This window comes from Dasypus novemcinctus, chromosome 18 (genome assembly GCF_030445035.2).
Source record: "Dasypus novemcinctus isolate mDasNov1 chromosome 18, mDasNov1.1.hap2, whole genome shotgun sequence".
Taxonomy (NCBI): Eukaryota; Metazoa; Chordata; class Mammalia; order Cingulata; family Dasypodidae; genus Dasypus; species Dasypus novemcinctus.
This window is the reverse complement of record NC_080690.1, coordinates 57,446,716-57,465,670: the sequence shown is the minus strand read 5'-3', so window position 1 is coordinate 57,465,670 and position 18,955 is coordinate 57,446,716. Positions and strand designations below refer to the sequence as shown.

At 38.2% G+C, this 18,955-nt stretch overlaps 1 protein-coding gene across 3 annotated transcripts in view; it reads right to left on the bottom strand.

The window, feature by feature from the left end:
• Window positions 1-18,955, bottom strand: part of LOC111764216 (zinc finger protein 568-like) — a 129,943-nt gene that overhangs the window by 110,607 nt on the left and 381 nt on the right. The gene's annotated exons all lie outside the window — the stretch shown is intronic.

Below are 18,955 nucleotides of genomic sequence, written 5' to 3'. Positions count from 1 at the left end.
AAAATGTGAGCCAAATGTACACTATGGACATGGTAACAATCTAATGATATTATCTGCAGCAAATGTTCCACCATAGTGTGGTGTGTTGATGGAGGGGTGTTGTTTGGGAATTCTGCACATGTGCACGGTTGTTTTATAAAGTTTACAACTTCTGTCATAAAAAAATATATTTAAAAAGTAATAATAGGGTTGGGGAGAAACACACCAAATATAAGATAAGGACTATGATTAGGAGTAAGATTTTGACAATATTCTTTCATAATTTGTAACATATGTCTCATGACAATGCAAGGTGTTGGTGGAGGGTTGAAGTATGAGAACCCTATATGATGTTATGTATGTTTGCTCTGGAAGTTTACAACTTTTACTATACACTTAATTGTTTATGTATGTTCACATATAAATGATATAAAGATAATAACAGGGTTGGTTGGGGGAAAATACTTTGGTTTGTAGTAATATTTTGACAATGATCTTTAATCATTAGTTAAAAAGGTTTACAATAGCAACTAATCAATCAAATAGTTAGGAATAAACTTAACCAAGGATATAAAGCACTTGTATTCAGAAACCTATAATACATTGCTAAAAGAAATTTTAAAAGACCTAAATAATTGGAAGAACATTCCGTGCTCATGGATTCAAAGACTAAATATCACTAAGATGTCAATTCTACCCAAATTGATATACAAATTCAATGCAATCCTAATAAAAATTCCACCAGCATTTTTCAAATAAATGGAAAACACAATTATCAAATTTATCAGGAAGGCTAAGAGGCCTCTGCCAAAAAATCTAATAAAGGAAAAGTGAAGTTGAGGGCTCTCACTTCCAGACTTTAAATCCTACTACTTAGTTAACACTGGTAAAAACAGCATGGTATCGGCATAAAGATAGACACAGACCAACGGAACCAAATTGATGGTTCAGAAACAGACCCTCATATCTATGGCCAAGTGATTTTTTACAATCCTATCAAACCCACCCAGCTAGGACAGAACAGTCTATTCAACAAATGGTACTGGGAGAACTGGCTATCTATAGCCAAAAGAAAAAAAGAAGACCTCTATCTCACACCTTAGAAGAAAATATAGGGAAACATCTTCAAGACCTGGTGGTGTTAGATTCTTAAACCTTACACCAGAAGCATGAGCAATGTAAGGAAACATGGATAAATGGGATCTCCTCAAACTTAAACACTTTTGTGATTCAAAAGATTTCATCAAGAAGGTGAAAAGGCAGCCCACTCAATGCAAGAAAATATTTGGAAACCACTTATCCGGTAAGGATTTGATTTCCATTCTATATAAAGAGATCATTACAACTTAACAATGAAAGAGCAAACAATCCAATTTAAAAATGGTCAAAAGATTTAAATAGACATTTCTCCAAAGAGGAAATTCAAATGGTTAAAAAGCACAGGGAAAAAATGTTCCATATCACTAGCTTTTAGAGAAATGCAAGTCAAAACAATGAGATATCATCTAACGCTACATAGAATGGCCACTATTTTAAAAACAATAAGTGCTGGAGAGAATGTGGAGAAATAGGAACACTCCTTCACTGTTGGTAGGATTGTAAAATGGTGCAGCCTCTTTGGAAGACAGTTTGGCAGTTCCTCAGGAAGCTAAATATAGAACTGCCACATGATCTAGCAATTCCTCTACTAGAAATATATCCAGAAGAACTAAAAAGTATGACACAAACAGACATCTGCACACCAATGTTCATAGTGGCGTTTATTCACAACTGCCAAAAGACGGAAACAACCCAAGTGTCCATCAACCAATGAATGGACAAACAAAATGTGGTATATACCTACAATGGAATACTATGCTACATAAGCAGAAAAGAAATTGGGACACATATGAGAACATGGATGAATCTTGAAGACATCATACTAAGTGAAGTAAGCCAGACACAAAAGGATAAATATTGCATGGTCTCATTAATATGAACTAAATACAAAAAATAAACAGGAGTTTATCTTTTGGGGAGTTAAAACCTATAGTATAGGTTATTAGGAGATAAGAGGAGGTTTGAGAAGACTACTGATGCTTAATGTATGTAGAAGTTTTAATTACTTGACTTCAAAATTGTGGAAATGGATAAAGTCCATGGTAACAAATTATAGCAAGCAGGAACTGGTTTATAAATGGGATTGTGGCTGAAAAGGGTAGTCTGGGGAAGTAAATGTCAATTGAAAGAAAGCTAAAGAATAATCTAAAGAATAATTTAAGGACTAAACAGCACAGTGAACCCAGAGGTGGATGAGAATTGTGGTTGATGGTACAGATGTAAGAGTGTCCTTCTGTGAGCTAGAACAGATGTACATCACTATTGCAGGGTGCTGGGAATGTGGAGAAGCATGGGAAAACTACAACTGGTGTGACCAATAGACTGTGGTTAACAACAATTCTATAATATTCTTGCATCAATGCTAAAGATGTGCTGTTTGGATAATGGAGGTGTATGGAAAAAATGTGCCAAATGTACACTATGGACCGTAGTTGGTGGTAACAATCTGATGATATATCATAATCTGTAACATATGTTCCATCACAGTGTGGTGTATTAGTGAAGGGGTGCTGTATGAGAATTCTACACATGTGTATAATTGTTTTGCAAGTTAACAACCTTTGTAATAAAATTTATTTTTAAAAAATATAGTGGGTTGGGGGAAAAATACACCAAATTTAAGATAGGGACTATAGTAAGTAATAATATTTTGATGATGCTCTTGCACAGTTTGTAACAAATGTTTCACAACAATGCAAAGTGTTGGTGGAAGGGTCACGTATAAGACCCCTGTAGGATGTTATGTATGTTTATTTTGTAAGTTCACAATCTTTACTACATACATATTGTTTATCCATGTTCATGTATGAATGATATACTTCAATGAAAAAATATATTTTAAAAATAATGTTAGTATCTTCTGGATGTCTTCGGTGGTTTCTCACCCTTGCAATCACTGGAATGGAGCAGAGCTGGCCCATTCTCCTATAGTGAGTCCCTAGTCCCAATCCAGAGTAAAGTAATCCTTGTGCACAAACTGGAAGCATGTTTGTCTGGTCCAGTCTTCCTGGTGATGGCCTGAATGATTGAATGAGGACACTCATAGTAGGCTTGTCATTCATAATTTGCCATGTATGGAGGAGAACCCACAACGCTCTCATACAGAAGGCTGTGGAAGGTCAGAGAGGTTACAGCTGCCTGGGGCAAGGAACTGATAGTTGTATGACATACAATATACAGTGCCCAGGATGGTGAGGAAACTGATTGCTATGAATCTGGGAGGTTCATATCCGTGTAAACATGAGAATTCCTAAGGTTAATCATGTGTGTCCAAGATAAGATGTATGGCATGCACAGAAAGGATGAGGGAGGCCCTTACACTTTGGCCTAGAGTTATTCTCTAAACTCATATAGATAAGCACTGAAGGAACATGCTCACAGAGCTGAATTTGCAAACACTGGGGAAGATGTTTTCTTGTTTTACTCCTTCTTTTTCTTTATTAGCTCCTGGCATTCAAGGAAAGCTCTGACATAATTCTAGCTGGATACAATCTTAAAGGTCAGGTGCCTCATTCTCTAAATAACAGCAATTACACACTAAAATACAAAATATGCAAGTTTCAACAAAAGATTATGTTAACACACAAAGAAATACTAAGCAACAGCTCAGGAAAAGAAGAAGATGAAAGCATCAGAAACCATCAATGAGGCCAGTAAGACTTGGATATTCCAGACACTGACTTTTTTTTTTTAAGATTTATTTTTTATTTATTTCTCTCCCCTCCCCTCCCCCCAGTTGTCTGCTCTCTGTGCCCATTCGCTGTGTGTCCTTCTGTGACCACTTCTATCCTTATCAACTGCACCAGGAATCTGTGTTTCTTTTTGTTGTGTCATCTTGTGTCAGCTCTCCATGTGTGCAGCACCATTCTTGGGCAGGCTGCACTTTCTTTCACATGGAGTGGCTCTCCTTACGAGGTACACTCCTTGCATGTGGGGTTCCCCTACACGGGGGACACCCCTGCGTGGCAGGGCACTCCTTGTGCGCATCAGCACTGCACACGGGCAAGGTCCACATGGGTCAAGGAGGCCCGGGGTTTGAACCGCAGACCTCCCATGTGGTAGGCGGATGCCCTATCTATGGGGTCAAGTTTGTAAATATGCTCAAAGAGCTAAAGAACAATAGGAAAGTGAATCATAAACTCAAAGAGACTATCAACAGAGAATGGAAATTATCAAAAGGAACAAAACAGAGCTGAAGACCACAGTAAACAAAATTAAAAATTCCCTAGAGGGGTCAACAGCAGATTGGAGGTTGCAGAAGAATCAGTGAAATTCAAGATAAGATGATTAAGGAAAGAGGAATGAATGAAGAAAAGTGAGCAGAGCCTGAGGAATGTGTGGGTCAATATTGAGTATACCAATATATGCATTGTGGAATTCCCAGAAGGAGAAGAGAGAAAGGCTTAGGGGGAGTATACAAAGACTAAATGGCTGAAAACGTCCTAAATTTAAAAAAAAACAAACATGAAATACACATCTAAGATACTCAGTGAACTCCAAACAGGGTAAACCCAAACAGACCCATACTGTAACATATTATAATCAAACTGTCAAATGCTAGAGATAAAAAGAGAATTCAGAAAACCTCAAGAGAGAAGGAATATGCCATATACAACGTACTGCAAAAGATTAAGTGCCAATATCTCATCAGAAACCATGGAGGCAAAAAAGTAATGCGATAACATATTTAAAGGGCTGAAAGCAAAAAACTGCCATCCAAAAATTCTATCTGACAGAACTGGCTGTCAAAAATGAAGGAGAGTGATGAAACTGGACCCAGAGGGGATCTCTTTTCATAAGACTATCATGCTACTTTACTGGAATTGTAGTTGGTATTGGGGTTTAAGATATATTTAGGGGATTGAATCTTTTTACTGACAATATGATAGCCAGGCCCTGAGCCTCAACAGACTCCAGCTCCTACAATCTGAATTTTGGACTCACCTCACTCAGCTAAGATGGAGTTGAAGAAGGGCAACCACCACACCATGGACCCTAGAGTGCCTACAACTGAAAGCAGGAGGATTGCATCCAGTAACCATGTGGAATCTGAGCCTCCTCTTGACATAGAGGTGCAATGGACACAACCAATCCAAGGACCTCAGAGAAAAGGTGGCAATGGAGTGGGAAAAGTGGACATGGTGGCTGATGGGTATGGGGAATGGCAGGAAGAGATGAGATGTGGAGGCGCCTTTGGGACATTGTAAATCCTCCCAGGGCTCACTGGATGGAATGGGGGAGAGTGTGGGCCATGATGTGGACCAATGACCATGAGGTGCAGAGATACCCAGAGATGTACTTACCAAATGCAATGGATGGGTCATGATGATGGGAGTGAGTGTTGCTGGGGGGGGGGGGAGGGGTGCGGTGGGGGTGGTGGGGTCGAATGGGACCTCATATTTTTTTAATGTAATATTTTTACAAAATCAATTAAAAAAAAAAGAAAAAAAAAAATGAAGGAGAGATTAAGACACTTCCAGATAAACAAAAACTTAAGGGAGTTCATCATCACTAGACCTGCCCTACAAGAAATGCTACAGGGAGTACCACAGTTTCAAAGGAAATTGACTGAAGTCACATGAAGAAACATAGATCTCTAGTGCAGATAATGACATGGGTAAATATAAATGCTAGCTATATTGTATATTTTATTTAGTATCTTATTTTTCACTTCCTACTGGATTTAAAAGGTAAAAGCATAAAATGTAATGATAAATCAATGGTTTTTGACTCATAATTTTTAAATATGTAATTTGTGACAAGAAATATATTAAGGTAGGGGAATAAAGGATTGTAGAGTCAAATTGTATGTATGCTACTGAAGTTAAGGTGGTATCAACCAAACAAATTGCTTTAGATTTAGAATGTTAAACTTAAACCCCATGTAACAACAAAGAAAATATCAGAGAACATACACAAATACACAGACACAGAAATTAGAATAAAGGTGAAAGTGAAGAAGGAAGGAAGGAAGGGAAATTAAAGATAATCACAATTAAATGCAATACATGATCCTAGATGGGATGTAAGAATGGAGGAAAAAAGGACACAGTATTGGTGCATTAAAAAAAATTTGGAATGTAGAATATAAGATTTATATCAGTGACAACTTCCTGGAACATAAAATATATAAGTGAAAATATCTGTTCATAGAAAATATACAGGGAGGTATTGTGCTCAAGGAGTAGGACATGTGCATTCTGCTCTCCTATGTTCAGAAAATAAGCAGATGTTAGATAGATATGACTATAAGCAATTTTGATGAGACTTGTACTTAATACTGTTACTAAAAGGATTTAAGGCTTTGAGAGATTGTAAACCTATTTTGCATATAGAAAGAATATGTATTTTGGGGTAGAATGTGGTAGTTTAAATCCTTTGTGAACTCTGGAATATTATGTTTGAAATTGGTCCCTTCCTATGGGTATGAACCTATTGTGAAATGTTGATTAGATTAGATTCAGTTAAGGGTCATTGGATTAGATTACTCTCTTAAGCCCAGGGTGGGTCTTGATCCTCTTACTTCTACAACTCAACAACACAAAACAAACAAACTTGCACAGAAAATATAATCAGATACCTCAAAAAGTTACACAAATCGTCATAAGAGAGTGGTCAACACCATTTGTCATTAGGGTAATACAAATTAAAAACTACAGTGAGACACTATAGCACATCAGCGAGATACATATATAGAATGACAATAACAAATGTTGGAGAAGATGTAGGAAAACTGGAATTGTCATATTGTTGTTAGGAGTCTAAACAGGTACAACTAACTTGGATAAAGGTCTGCCAGTTTCTTATAAAACAGAATATACTCTATACATCATGTCCAAACAATTCCATTCCTGGGAGTTTACACAAAAGAAATGAAATCATAAATATAAAAAAGACATGTACAAGAATGTTTATAGTAGCTTTATTCATAACAGCCCAAAACCCAGAAATAGCCCTGGAGAACAACAATATGAGAAAAGGTAAACAAATAGTGATACAGTCATACAATAGAATATAACTCTGCTTATATATAAGGTACATCACAAACGCTAGAGACTCACCTTAAACACAAAGATACAAGTAGGTTGAGAGGAAAAGGATAGGAAAAAATACACCAAGCAAGTTGTAAACAATAGAGTGCTGAGGTAGTTATACTAACATCAAGTAAAATAAACTTTAAGTAAAAAAACACTCATAAGGGACAAAGATGGTCATTAAATACTGATAAAGGGAACAATTCAACAAGATATAACTATTATAAATATATATGCACCTAATAGCAGAGTCCCTAAATATATGAAGCTAATACTGACAGATTTGAATGAAGAATGAAGAATTTATGTTACTATTTTAAGAGCAGGAAGCTTTAATAAAGCACTCTTAATAATCATCTCATCTAGTCAGAAGATCAATAAAGAAATACAAGATTTCAATGACATTGTAAACCAACTAGACCCAACAGACATATATAGAACTCTTCACCCCGCAACACAATACACATTTTAATTGAGGGCATATGGATCATTCTCCAAGGTAGACCATATGTTGAGTCAAAAAACAGGTCTCAATAAATTTAAAAAAAAAAGAAGCCATACAGTATATATTCACCAACCTCAAAGGAATGGAAAATTCACAAATATGTGGAAATTAAACAACATAACTTTAAACAACCAATGGAATAAAGAGAAAATTGGAAGGGAAAATGGGAAATATCTTAAGGGAAATGAATACGAAACTACGACTTACGAAAACTTATGAGATGCAGCGAAGACAGTGCTGAGAGGGACATCTGTAGCTCTAAATGCTTACACTAAAAAAAGAAGAAAGACTTCAAATCAGAGACCTAACCTCAAGACTGGAAGAATTAGAAAAAGTGGAGCAAACTAAACACAAATGGAGCAGAAGGAAGGAAAAAAACAAAGATGAGAACTGAGATAAATGAAATAGGAAACAATAAAATAGAATCAACAAAACCAAAACTTGGGTTTGAAAAGATCAAAAAAGCAAGAAACCATTAGCTAGACTGATAAAGAAAAAAGAGAGGATACCAATAACTACAATTAGAAATGAAAAGTAGGACATTACTACAGACCCCACTGAAATAAAAAAAGACTATAAGAGGATACAATGACAACTGAATGCCAACAAATTAGATAACCTAAGTGAAATGGACAAATTCTTATAGACACACAAACTATCTACATTGACTCAGGAAGAAATAGCATATCTCTACTAGTGAAGAAATTGAATCAGCAATCAAAAACCTTCCAACAAAGTACAGCCCAGGACCAGAAGGCTTCACAGGGGCATTCTACCAAACATTTCAAGAAGACTTAAAACTCCACCTCTGCTCAAATCCTTCCAAGAAACTGAAGAGGAAGGAATATCCCTTAATCCATTCTATGAGGTCAATATCACACTCACACCAAAGCCAAATAAAGATACCACAAGAAAATTACAGACCAATATATCTTATGAATATAGATGCAAAAATCCTCAACAAAATACTAGTCAACCAAATCCAAAAGTATATTAAAGAATCATACACCATGACCAAGTGGCATATATTTTTGGTATGCAAGGTTGCTTCAAGATAAGGAAATCAATGTAATACACCACATTAACAGAATGAAGGGTGGAAAAAACAAATGATCATACCCAATGATGTAAAAAAGGCACCTGACGGGAAACGGATTTGGCCCAGTGGATAGGGCATCCGTCAACCACATGGGAGGTCTGCGGTTCAAACCCCAGGCCTCCTTGACCTGTGTGAAGCTGGCCCATGCGCAGTGCTGATGCGCACAAGGAGTGCCTTGCCACGCAGGGGTGTCCCCACGTAGGGGAGCCGCACACATAAGGAGTGCACTCCATAAGGAGAGCCACCCAGCACAAAAGAAAGTTCAGCCTGCCCAAGAATGGCGCTGCACACACGGAGAGCTGACACAACAAGATGACGCAACAAAAGAGACACAGATTCTCGTGCCGCTGACAACAACAAAAGCAGACAAAAGAAGAACACTCAGCAAATTGACACAGAGAACAGACAACTGGGGCAGTGGGGGGAAAGGGGAGAGAAATAAAAAATAAACCTTCGAAAGAAAAAAAAAAGGCACCTGACAAAATCCAGCCACCTTTTTGATAAAAAACACTTAGAGGGAAGTGGATATGGCTCAAGCAATTGGGCACCCACCTACCACATGGGAGGTCCCAGCTTCAGTTCCCAGTGCCTCCTAAAGAAGAAGAGCAAGACAGCAAGCTGATGCGATGGGTTGGTGTGGTAAGCTGAAGCAACAAGGTGACACAATAAAATTACACAATGGGGATACACAATGAGGAGACACAACAAGGAAATGAGAGACACAACAAGCAGGGAGTAGACGTGGCTCAAGCAATTGGGCACCTCCCTCCTACATGGGAGATCCCAGCTTTGATCCCAGTGCCTCCTAAAAAGACAACATGGAGACAGAGAGAGCAGACAGCACAAAAATTGAGGGAGAGGGGTGGGGGTGGGGAATAAATAAATAAATAAAATCTTAAAATAAAAAAAAAACACTTAGAACACCAGGAATAGGAGGAAACTTCCTCAGTATAATAAAGGACATATATAAAGGGAAGCAGATTTGGCTCAACTGACAGTGTCCGCCTACCATATGGAAGGTTCAGAGTTCAAACCCAGCGCCTCCTGACCCGTGTGGTGAGCTGGCCCACGCACGGTGCTGATGTGTGCAAGGAGTGCCGTGCCACACAGAGGTGTACCTTGTGTATGGGAGCCCCATGCATAAAGACAGCGCCTCCCAAGGAGTGCCCCATGCAAAAAACGCACAGCCTGCCCAGGAGTGGCACCACACACACAGAGAGCTGACACAGCAAGATGACACAACAAAAAGAGACCCAAATTCCCAGTGTCACTAACAAGAATACACATGGACACAGTACACATAGTGAATGGACAGAGGGAGCAGACAATGGGGGGGAGGGGAAAGAAATTTTTAAAAAATAAAATCAAAATCAAAAAAAAAAAAAAAAAAAGGACATATATAAAAGCCCACAGCTAACATCTTATTTAATTGTGAGAGCCTGAAAACTTCCCCTCTAACATTAGGAACAAGATAGGAATGCCTACTGCTATCACTTTTATTCAACATTGTTCTGGAATTTCTGGGCAGAGTAATTAGCAAAGAAAAAATAAAAGGCATCCAAACTGGAAGAAGTAAAATGTCTGTTTGCAGATGATATGATCTTATATACAGAAAATCCTGAAAAACCCACAGCAAATCTCCTAGAGCTTAAAAAAGAAAAAAAGAGAAAGAAAAGGAATCAGCAGAGTATCAGGGTACAAGGTCAACACACAAAAATAATAAGAAATGAAGAACTGAAAGAAGAAATCAAGATAAAAATTCTATTCCCAATAACAACGAAAAGAATCAAATATCTAGAAATAAATATAACTAGCAATGTACAGGACTTATACACAGAAAACTACAAAACATTGCTAAAAGAAATCAAAGAAGTCCTAAGTAAATAGAAATTCTGGGTTCTTGGACTGGAAAACTAAATATTATTAAGATGTCAGTCCTACCAAAGCACACCAAATATAATAAATATAAGTTTAATGCAATCTGAACTGCATTAAAAGCTAACCATCAGGAAAGCGGACTTGGCCCAGTGGTTAGGGCATCTGTCTACCACATGGTGGGAGGTCCGCGGTTCAAACCCCGGGCCTCCTTGGCCTGTGTGGAGCTGGTGGCCCACGCGCAGTGCTGATGCATGCAAGGAGTGCCCTGCCATGCAGGGGTGTCCCCCACGTAGGGGAGCCCCACACACAAGGAGTGCGCCCTGTAAGGAGAGCCGCCCAGCACAAAAGAAAGTGCAGCCTGCCCAAGAATGGCGCCACACACACAGAGAGATGACACAACAAGATGATGCAACAAAAAGAAACACAGATTCCTGTGCCGCTGACAACAACAGAAGCGGACAAAAGAAGAACATGCAGCAAAATAGACAGAGAACAGACAACTGGGGTGAGGGGGAAGGGGAGTGAAATAAAATAAATAAATAAATCTTTAAAAAAAAAAAAAAGCTAACCATCAGATTTATATGGAATTGAGTAAGGGGCCCTGAATAGCTGAAGCCATCTTGAAAAAGAAGGAAGTTTGAGGACTCACCCTTCCCAATCTTAAAACTTATTATAAAGCCATAGTAATCAAATCAGCATGGTACTGGCACAAGGACAGACATATAAACCAATGGAATAGAAATGAGAGATCACAAACCAACCACCACATTTATGACCAACTTTTTTTGATAAGATGGCAAAGAATACTCAATTGGGAAAGAACAGTCTCAACAAAAGTTGCTGAGAAAACTAGATCTCTACTTAAAAAAAAAAAGGATGACCCCCTACTTGACACCATATTAAAAAAAAAATCAGTTAGCTCCTTGGAAGACAATGACCTGAAGAGAGGGAGTTCTTTAAAATCTGGAATATTGGATAAAATTGTTGCTATTGTAATAAATAGGAAAGCAGGGAAATATGTCCCTAGTATAGTATCTGGCAAATAATCTGTGATTAATAAATGTCTCTTGACTTAATGAATATTAAAATAAAAAAAATTTTTTTTTAATCAACCCAAATGGATCAAAGACCTTAATATAAGAGCCACAACCACTATACTCTGAGAAGAAAATATAGGGAAGCATCTACTGGAGCTTGTGTTAGGCAATAATTTCTTACACTTACACCCAATATAAAAGCATAAAAAGAAAAAATTAATGGGACCTCACCAAAATTAAAAAAATTTTTTTCCTCAAAGGACTTTATCATGAAAGTAAAATGACATCTAACTGAATGGGAAAAATATTTGGGAACCACATATCTGATAAAGATTTAATATCCAGAACACATAAAGAAATCCTTCAACTTACCAAAAAAAAAAAAAAAAAAAGACAACCCAATTGAAAAATGGGCAAAAGACTTGAATAGACATTTCTCTAAAGACGATACACAAATGGCCAGAACACACATGGAAAGTTATTCAACATCATTAGCCAGCAGGGAAATGCAAATCAAAAGCACAATGACAGGTGATGTCATACCTATTAGAATGGCTGCTATCAGAAAAAAAAAAAAAAGGAAAATAGCAAGTATTGGAAAGGATGAAGAGAAATAGGAACACTCATTCATCACTGGTGGCAATGTAAAATGATGCCGCAACCATGGAGGACAGTTTGCCATTCCTCAGGAAAAATATAGAACTACCTTATGACTTGGCAATCCCATACTTGGTATATACCCAAAAGAACTGAAAGCAGGGATTTGGTCACAGAAACACTATTCACAATTTCCAAAAGATGGAAGCAAATCAAGTGTTCATGAACAAAAGGGTGTATAAATAAAAAGTGGTATATACATACAATGGAATATTACTCAGCTGTAAAAATGAATGAAGTCCTCATACATGCAACAACATGGATGAACCTTGAAGACATCATATTGAGTAAAATAAGCCAGACATAAAAAGACATATTATATGATCTCACTGATTGGAAATAATTAGAATAAACAAACACTTAGAGTCAGAATCTAGGGTATAGGTTGCCAGGGGACCAGCTAGGGATAGGGAATGGGAAGTTAAGACCTGAAATGTACAGAGTTCTTAGAATAAAAACATCGAGTCAAAACCTAGACTATAGGTTACTAGGAGATAGGATGAGGACTGAGAAGGGGTACTAATGCTTATAGCATGTAGAATTTTCAATTAGCTTGATTGTAAAAATGTGGAAATGGATAGAGTTGATGGTAACACATTACAGTGAGTATAACTAATACAGCTTGTTTATAAATGGGATTGTGGCTGAAAGGGGTGGATTAGGGATGTAACTGTCAATTGAAAGAAAGCTAAAGAATAATCTAGGGAATGAATAATTTAGCGAACCCAGAGATGGATGAGTATTGTCAATAATAACACAAATACAAGAATGTTCTGCTATGAACTAGAACAAATGTACATCACTATTACAAGGTAGTAAGAATATAGTGATGCATGGGGAAAACAGAACTAATGTAATTTATAGACTATAGTTAACAGCAATATTGTAATATTCTTGCATCAGTGTTAAAGAAGGCACTGACTGTATCAATGCTAAGGGTCACTAATAGGGAGGTATTGGAGTTCTTCTTTTGGACTAAAGAAAACATCCAAAAGTTTACTGTGGTAATTACTGTAGAACACTGTGATGAAAGTGAGAGCCACTAAGTGTATACTTTGGATAGACTATACAAGGCATGGGATTGTATAAGACAGTGAAGCATGTGGTAGAAGATGGGCTGTGGTTAACAGTACAAATGTCAAAGCATTCTCTCATGAACTATAATAAATGTACAATTCTAATACATAGTGGGGGGTATGGAAAAAATATACCAAGTGTACGCTATGGACCATAGTTAGTGGTAATAGCCTGATTATGTTCTTTCATAATCTGTGACAACTGTTTCACAACAATGTTAGGTGTTGGTGGAGGGTTGATGTACAGGAATTCTGCACATTATGCATGACTGTTTTGTAAGCTCACAACTTCTCTATTCAAAAAAAGAAACAAGGAAAAAAATGTACAGGATTCCTATTTGGAATGATGCAGATGTTTTGATAATGGATATGGTGACAGTGGCTCAATACAGTGAATGAGATTAACAGCACTGAAATATCTATCTCAGAGTGATTAAGGGGGGAAATGTAAGATTACATATATAACAGAATAAATTTTTTTAAAAAAATCCATGGAGCTACACTGCATAGTGTACCCTAAATTAATCCATGAATTTTAGTTAATAGTACAATTATAAAAATGTGCTATCACCAATTATGGCAGATGATCCACTCCAATGCAAGGTATTTGTGGTAGGACAGTATATGGGAATCCTATATTTTCTGCAAGATTGTTCTGTAAACCCAAACTCCATTAATTAAAAAATAAATAAATAAAAGGTTTATGTCAAATGACTCAAGGTATCCCCATCAGATTACTTCTTTACAAAGAAGAAAAGGTTATCTTTTATCATAGAGAAATAAGGTGCACACAGTACATGCAAAAAAGTAATCAAATTTAGTATCACTGGGAAGCAGACTTGGCCCAATGGATAGGGCGTCCGCCTACCACATGGGAGGTCCAGGTTCAAACTCCGGGCTTCCTTGACCCATGTGGAGCTGGTCCATGCGCAGTGCTGATGCGCGCAAGGAGTGCCATGCCACGCAGGGGTGCCCCACGCACAAGGAGTGAGCTCCGTAAGGAGAGCCGCCTAGCGTGAAAGAAAGTTCAGCCTGCCCAAGAATGGCGCAGCACACACCCAGAGCTGATGCAACAAAAAGAAACACAGATTCCCCATGCCACTGATAAGGATAGAAGCAGTCACAGAAGAACACACAGTGAATGGACACAGAGAGCAGACAACCTGGCAGGGAGAGGGGAGAAAAATTAATTAAAAAAAAAAATTTAGGGAAACGGACTTTGGCCCAGTGGTTAGGGCGTCCGTCTACCATATGGGAGGTCCGCGGTTCAAACCCCGGGCCTCCTTGACCCGTGTGGAGCTGGCCATGCGCAGTGCTGATGCACGCAAGGAGTGCCGTGCCACGCAAGGGTGTCCCCCGCGTGGGGGAGCCCCACGCGCAAGGAGTGCGCCCGTGAGGAAAAGCCGCCCAGCGTGAAAAAAGAAAGAGCAGCCTGCCCAGGAATGGCGCCGCCCACACTTCCCGTGCTGCTGACGACAACAGAAGCGGACAAAGAAACAAGACGCAGCAAATAGACACCAAGAACAGACAACCAGGGGAGGGGGGGAAATTAAATAAATAAATAAATCTTTAAAAAAAAAAAAAAATTTAGTATCACTAATAAGGGATCAAATTATGGGCTTTTTGATGAGATACAATAGGTAGCCTAGAACACAACCTTACTAGTATTCTAACCAAATATATTTGAGTTGAAACTACTCATGTAAAAGAATCATTCAAATCTTGAATGTTGGGCATTCCACAAGACAAGTGTTCTAAATTCTTCAAAATTTTTTTTATCATGAAAGACAAAAACAAGCAGGGGGTAGAGAAGGACTGCTGTAGATTAAAGAAACTAAAAAGAGATGACCAACCAGTGCAATGTGTGACTTTGGGATTCTTGATCAATTTTTTAAATGGGCACATAGGAAGAACTGTGAAAATCTGAATATGGATTATATATTAGAAGATGCTGGGAATCAATGTTAAGCTTTCTATGTGTATTTATGAGATTGAGTTTCTGCAGGAAAATTATTTAGTGGTGGTTTTATGATGTCTGCAATTTACTCTGAAATGTTGACCAAAAAACAATAAACAAAAACATGTAAATACATATACACAGAGATTAATCAAATGGTGCAAAATGTTAAAAATGGTAAATCTAGGTGAAAGGTAATGAAGTATACATCATTATATTCCCTGTGTAGAAAGACATTAACCTCCCCCAAAGATATGGCTGGCCTTTGCTTTCAGCTACTGAAATGTCCTCTCTAGGCTCTTGGAATGTCCTGCCTGAAAGGAGTGTTATTGTTTGCTTGGGGCTTTATCCACCAGAGAGTTTAAGGATATCTTTTATGATTGGGGCTTTGTGCTATGTAGTATCAGTTCAAACCTCTGGAGAAACTGAAAACTATTTAAATTTAAAATACACAATATAGGGAAGTGGACTTGGCCCAGTGGTTAGGGCGTCCGTCTACCACATGGGAGGTCCGCGGTTCAAACCCTGGGCCTCCTTGACCCGTGTGGAGCTGGCCCGTGCGCAGTACTGATGCATGCAAGGAGTGCCGTGCCACGTAGGGGTGTTCCCCGAGTAGGGGAGCCCCACGTGCAAGAAGTGTGCAGTGTAAGGAGAGCCGCCCAGTGCGAAAGAAAGTGCAGCCTGCCCACGAACGGTGCCACACACACAGAGAGCTGACACAACAAGATGACACAACAAAAAGAAACACAGATTCCCTTGCTGCTGACAAAAGAAGCAGACAAAGAAGATGATGCAGCAAATAGACACAGAGAACGGACAACCGGGGTGGGGCGGGGGCGGAGGAAGGGGAGAGAAATAAATAAATAAATAAATAAATAAATAAATCTTAAAAAAAAAAAGAACTGACACAACAAGATGACGCAACAAAAGAAACACAGATTCTCATGCCACTGACAACAACAGAAGTGGACAAAGAAGACAACGCAGCAAATAGACACAGAGAACAGACAACCGGGGTGGGGGGGGAGGGGAGAGAAATACATAAATAAATAAATCTTAAAAAAAAAAAGAATTCATTTTTAAAAAAAAGAAAAAAAGAAAGAAAATGCACAATATAATACATTTTCCCTCTTAAAAAAGAGAGAGATTATCCATAATACTGAAATCCCCTGTAACAGCTCCCCTCCTTAATCTAAATCCTGCCTTCCTACCCCAAAGGTTTTCATTGACAGGTATGAATCCGTTCATAAAGTATATATATTTTTAATACTAACTTTATCACATGCTACGTTTTAAAAAAAAAAAAGTCATCTTCAGCATCTGCAGTCTGATTTCTAAAGGTTTTAACTTTTCTGGGTTAATGTGTTAATATACAGCTTTGTGAATCTAATTAAACTGCCTATACTTTCTCTAAAAATAAAAATCACATTAAATATATACATACAAAACCTAACAAGTCTAATATTCAATAGGAAGCCCACTCACATGGAATCGATTCAACTCAGGTTAAGGATTCCTGCTATTCACTTTTAAACAATAGCCTCCTTCTTCTTGCAAGCATTCATGATAACTATTCACATGTCAAAGGAGATAATCCAAAACTAAACAGATATGGCTTGAGACAATACATGCTATCCAAGATCAAAACAGAAGGTGCCTTCTAAAAAAAAAATTTTTTTAAACACTCTACAAATCCCATCTGTATTCTGACAAAATTCTTGCTCCATTCAATCATATGTCATTGTGCCTTGACCATCTTTATTTCACACAGCCATACCAGATCATGCACACAGGTTCTTTCACTCAATAGTCCTCATCACCAAACATGCTACTGCTGTCACACTACTAAGAAGAGATCAAAATATAGTCCTGAAATTTAGAGCAGGTTTTATTAATTTTACTTTTTTCACTTAAGGAGTGGTGAAATTACAATTCTTTCTCCTCTGTGCTAGAATTTCACGTTTGTCAAAATTTTAAAATGAAAGGAAAAAAGGCCATGATGCCTTGAGGAAAGTGAGAACAAGTTCAGGCTTGCCAAAAAGCTTAACGGCCTTTTGTTGTTTTTGTCTATTTGCTCATCAAAAAATGGGTACAGGGAAACAGATGTGGCCTACCACATGGAAGGTCCCAGGTTGGGTTCCCTGTGCCTCCTAAGAAGACCTGCAGACACAAAAAGCACACAAAGAACAGACACAGAGAGCAGACAGCAAGTGCAAACAATAGGGTGGGGCGGGGGGGGGGGGGGGATAAATAAAATAAATATTAAAAAAAAAAAAAGGTACAAATGTCTGACGAAAAATTCAGGAAACTGGACTAATGCTGAACTCTCTCTGCTAAAATTCACTCTTCTCCAGGTATAAAACTGTTTTTAGTCCACAGCCCATCAATAGTACCCATTAATGCCCCCCTATCAGAAGAGAATGGGTACTGTTGAAGATTGAGTCATGTCCTCCACAAAAGACAAATTTAAGCACTAACCCTCCCTCCCCAGTCCTGTGGGTATTATTCCGTTTGTCAACAGGACAACATCTTTTGAAGATGGCATCAATTTTAGTTAAGATGTGGCCAAACTGAATGACGGTGGACCTTGATCCTATATGACAAAAATCCCTAAATGCAAAAGAAATTAGACATGAAAGTAGAAGCCCAAACTAGAAGCCAATTTGATCTTATTCTCTTTCACAGTGACACACTGGCTTTTATGGCTGAAACTCCACAGACACTCCGCAATACAGGCACAAGAAAAGAATATTTATATAAACACAAATTATCATGCAGTCACATAGCCACATTCGATTAGGGATACAAAATCAGAGATACATATAAAAGACCCTTCACAAACAAACCACAACAGCAGAGGTTCCCTTAGTCTGCCAGACAACTGTAACCAAGAATTAAAAAATATAAGAATTTACTGACCTGTAACACACTTGTGCACTAACCTTTTGACATATTATAACAGCCAAAAGCTAATACTTGTAACTGCCGTAACTCACCGAACTGCAACCCAGATGCTTTGATAGTTTGTTTTGCAACTGTAACTGAGCAGCCTCATAATAATCGTGGGATCCTATACTTAGTCCCTTATCTTGTTCTGTAATTTATAAGTCTTGCATTCGTACTACAGCCCTTCCAGGTTCATTAATGAAGAAACCTGAGTCATCCAAGCTTATTTCCTGGCGCATCTTACTAGATAAAAGCTAACCAGAATTGAACCGCCTTGGCATGCACAGTAGCCTACACGTTAACCTATATAATTGACCAATACCTCCTTATAACACTAAAAATCACGCCCATCATCATATTAAGGCCGCCGTGTTCTGACTTACATCCTAGAACCATACGAGCTAAATATCTCTCAACCTCCTCATCTCGAGCTACTGTACTCATTATCTTAAGCCCGCGTGAGTCAAATGCTATACAACTTTCAAAACCTCTCCAGTTGGGGGTGACGGAGCTGAGGCCCGCAAGCCTCCTATTCTCCTTACACGACTCTTTGTAATAAAGCTCTTTCTCTCTTTGAAATTCCGGTGCCACAGACTGGCTGATAACAGCAACGGGGCAGTGCTCTCGTTTTGGTCGGCAACGCAATCTCAAAAAGTCACACACACACACACACACAAATTCCATTCCT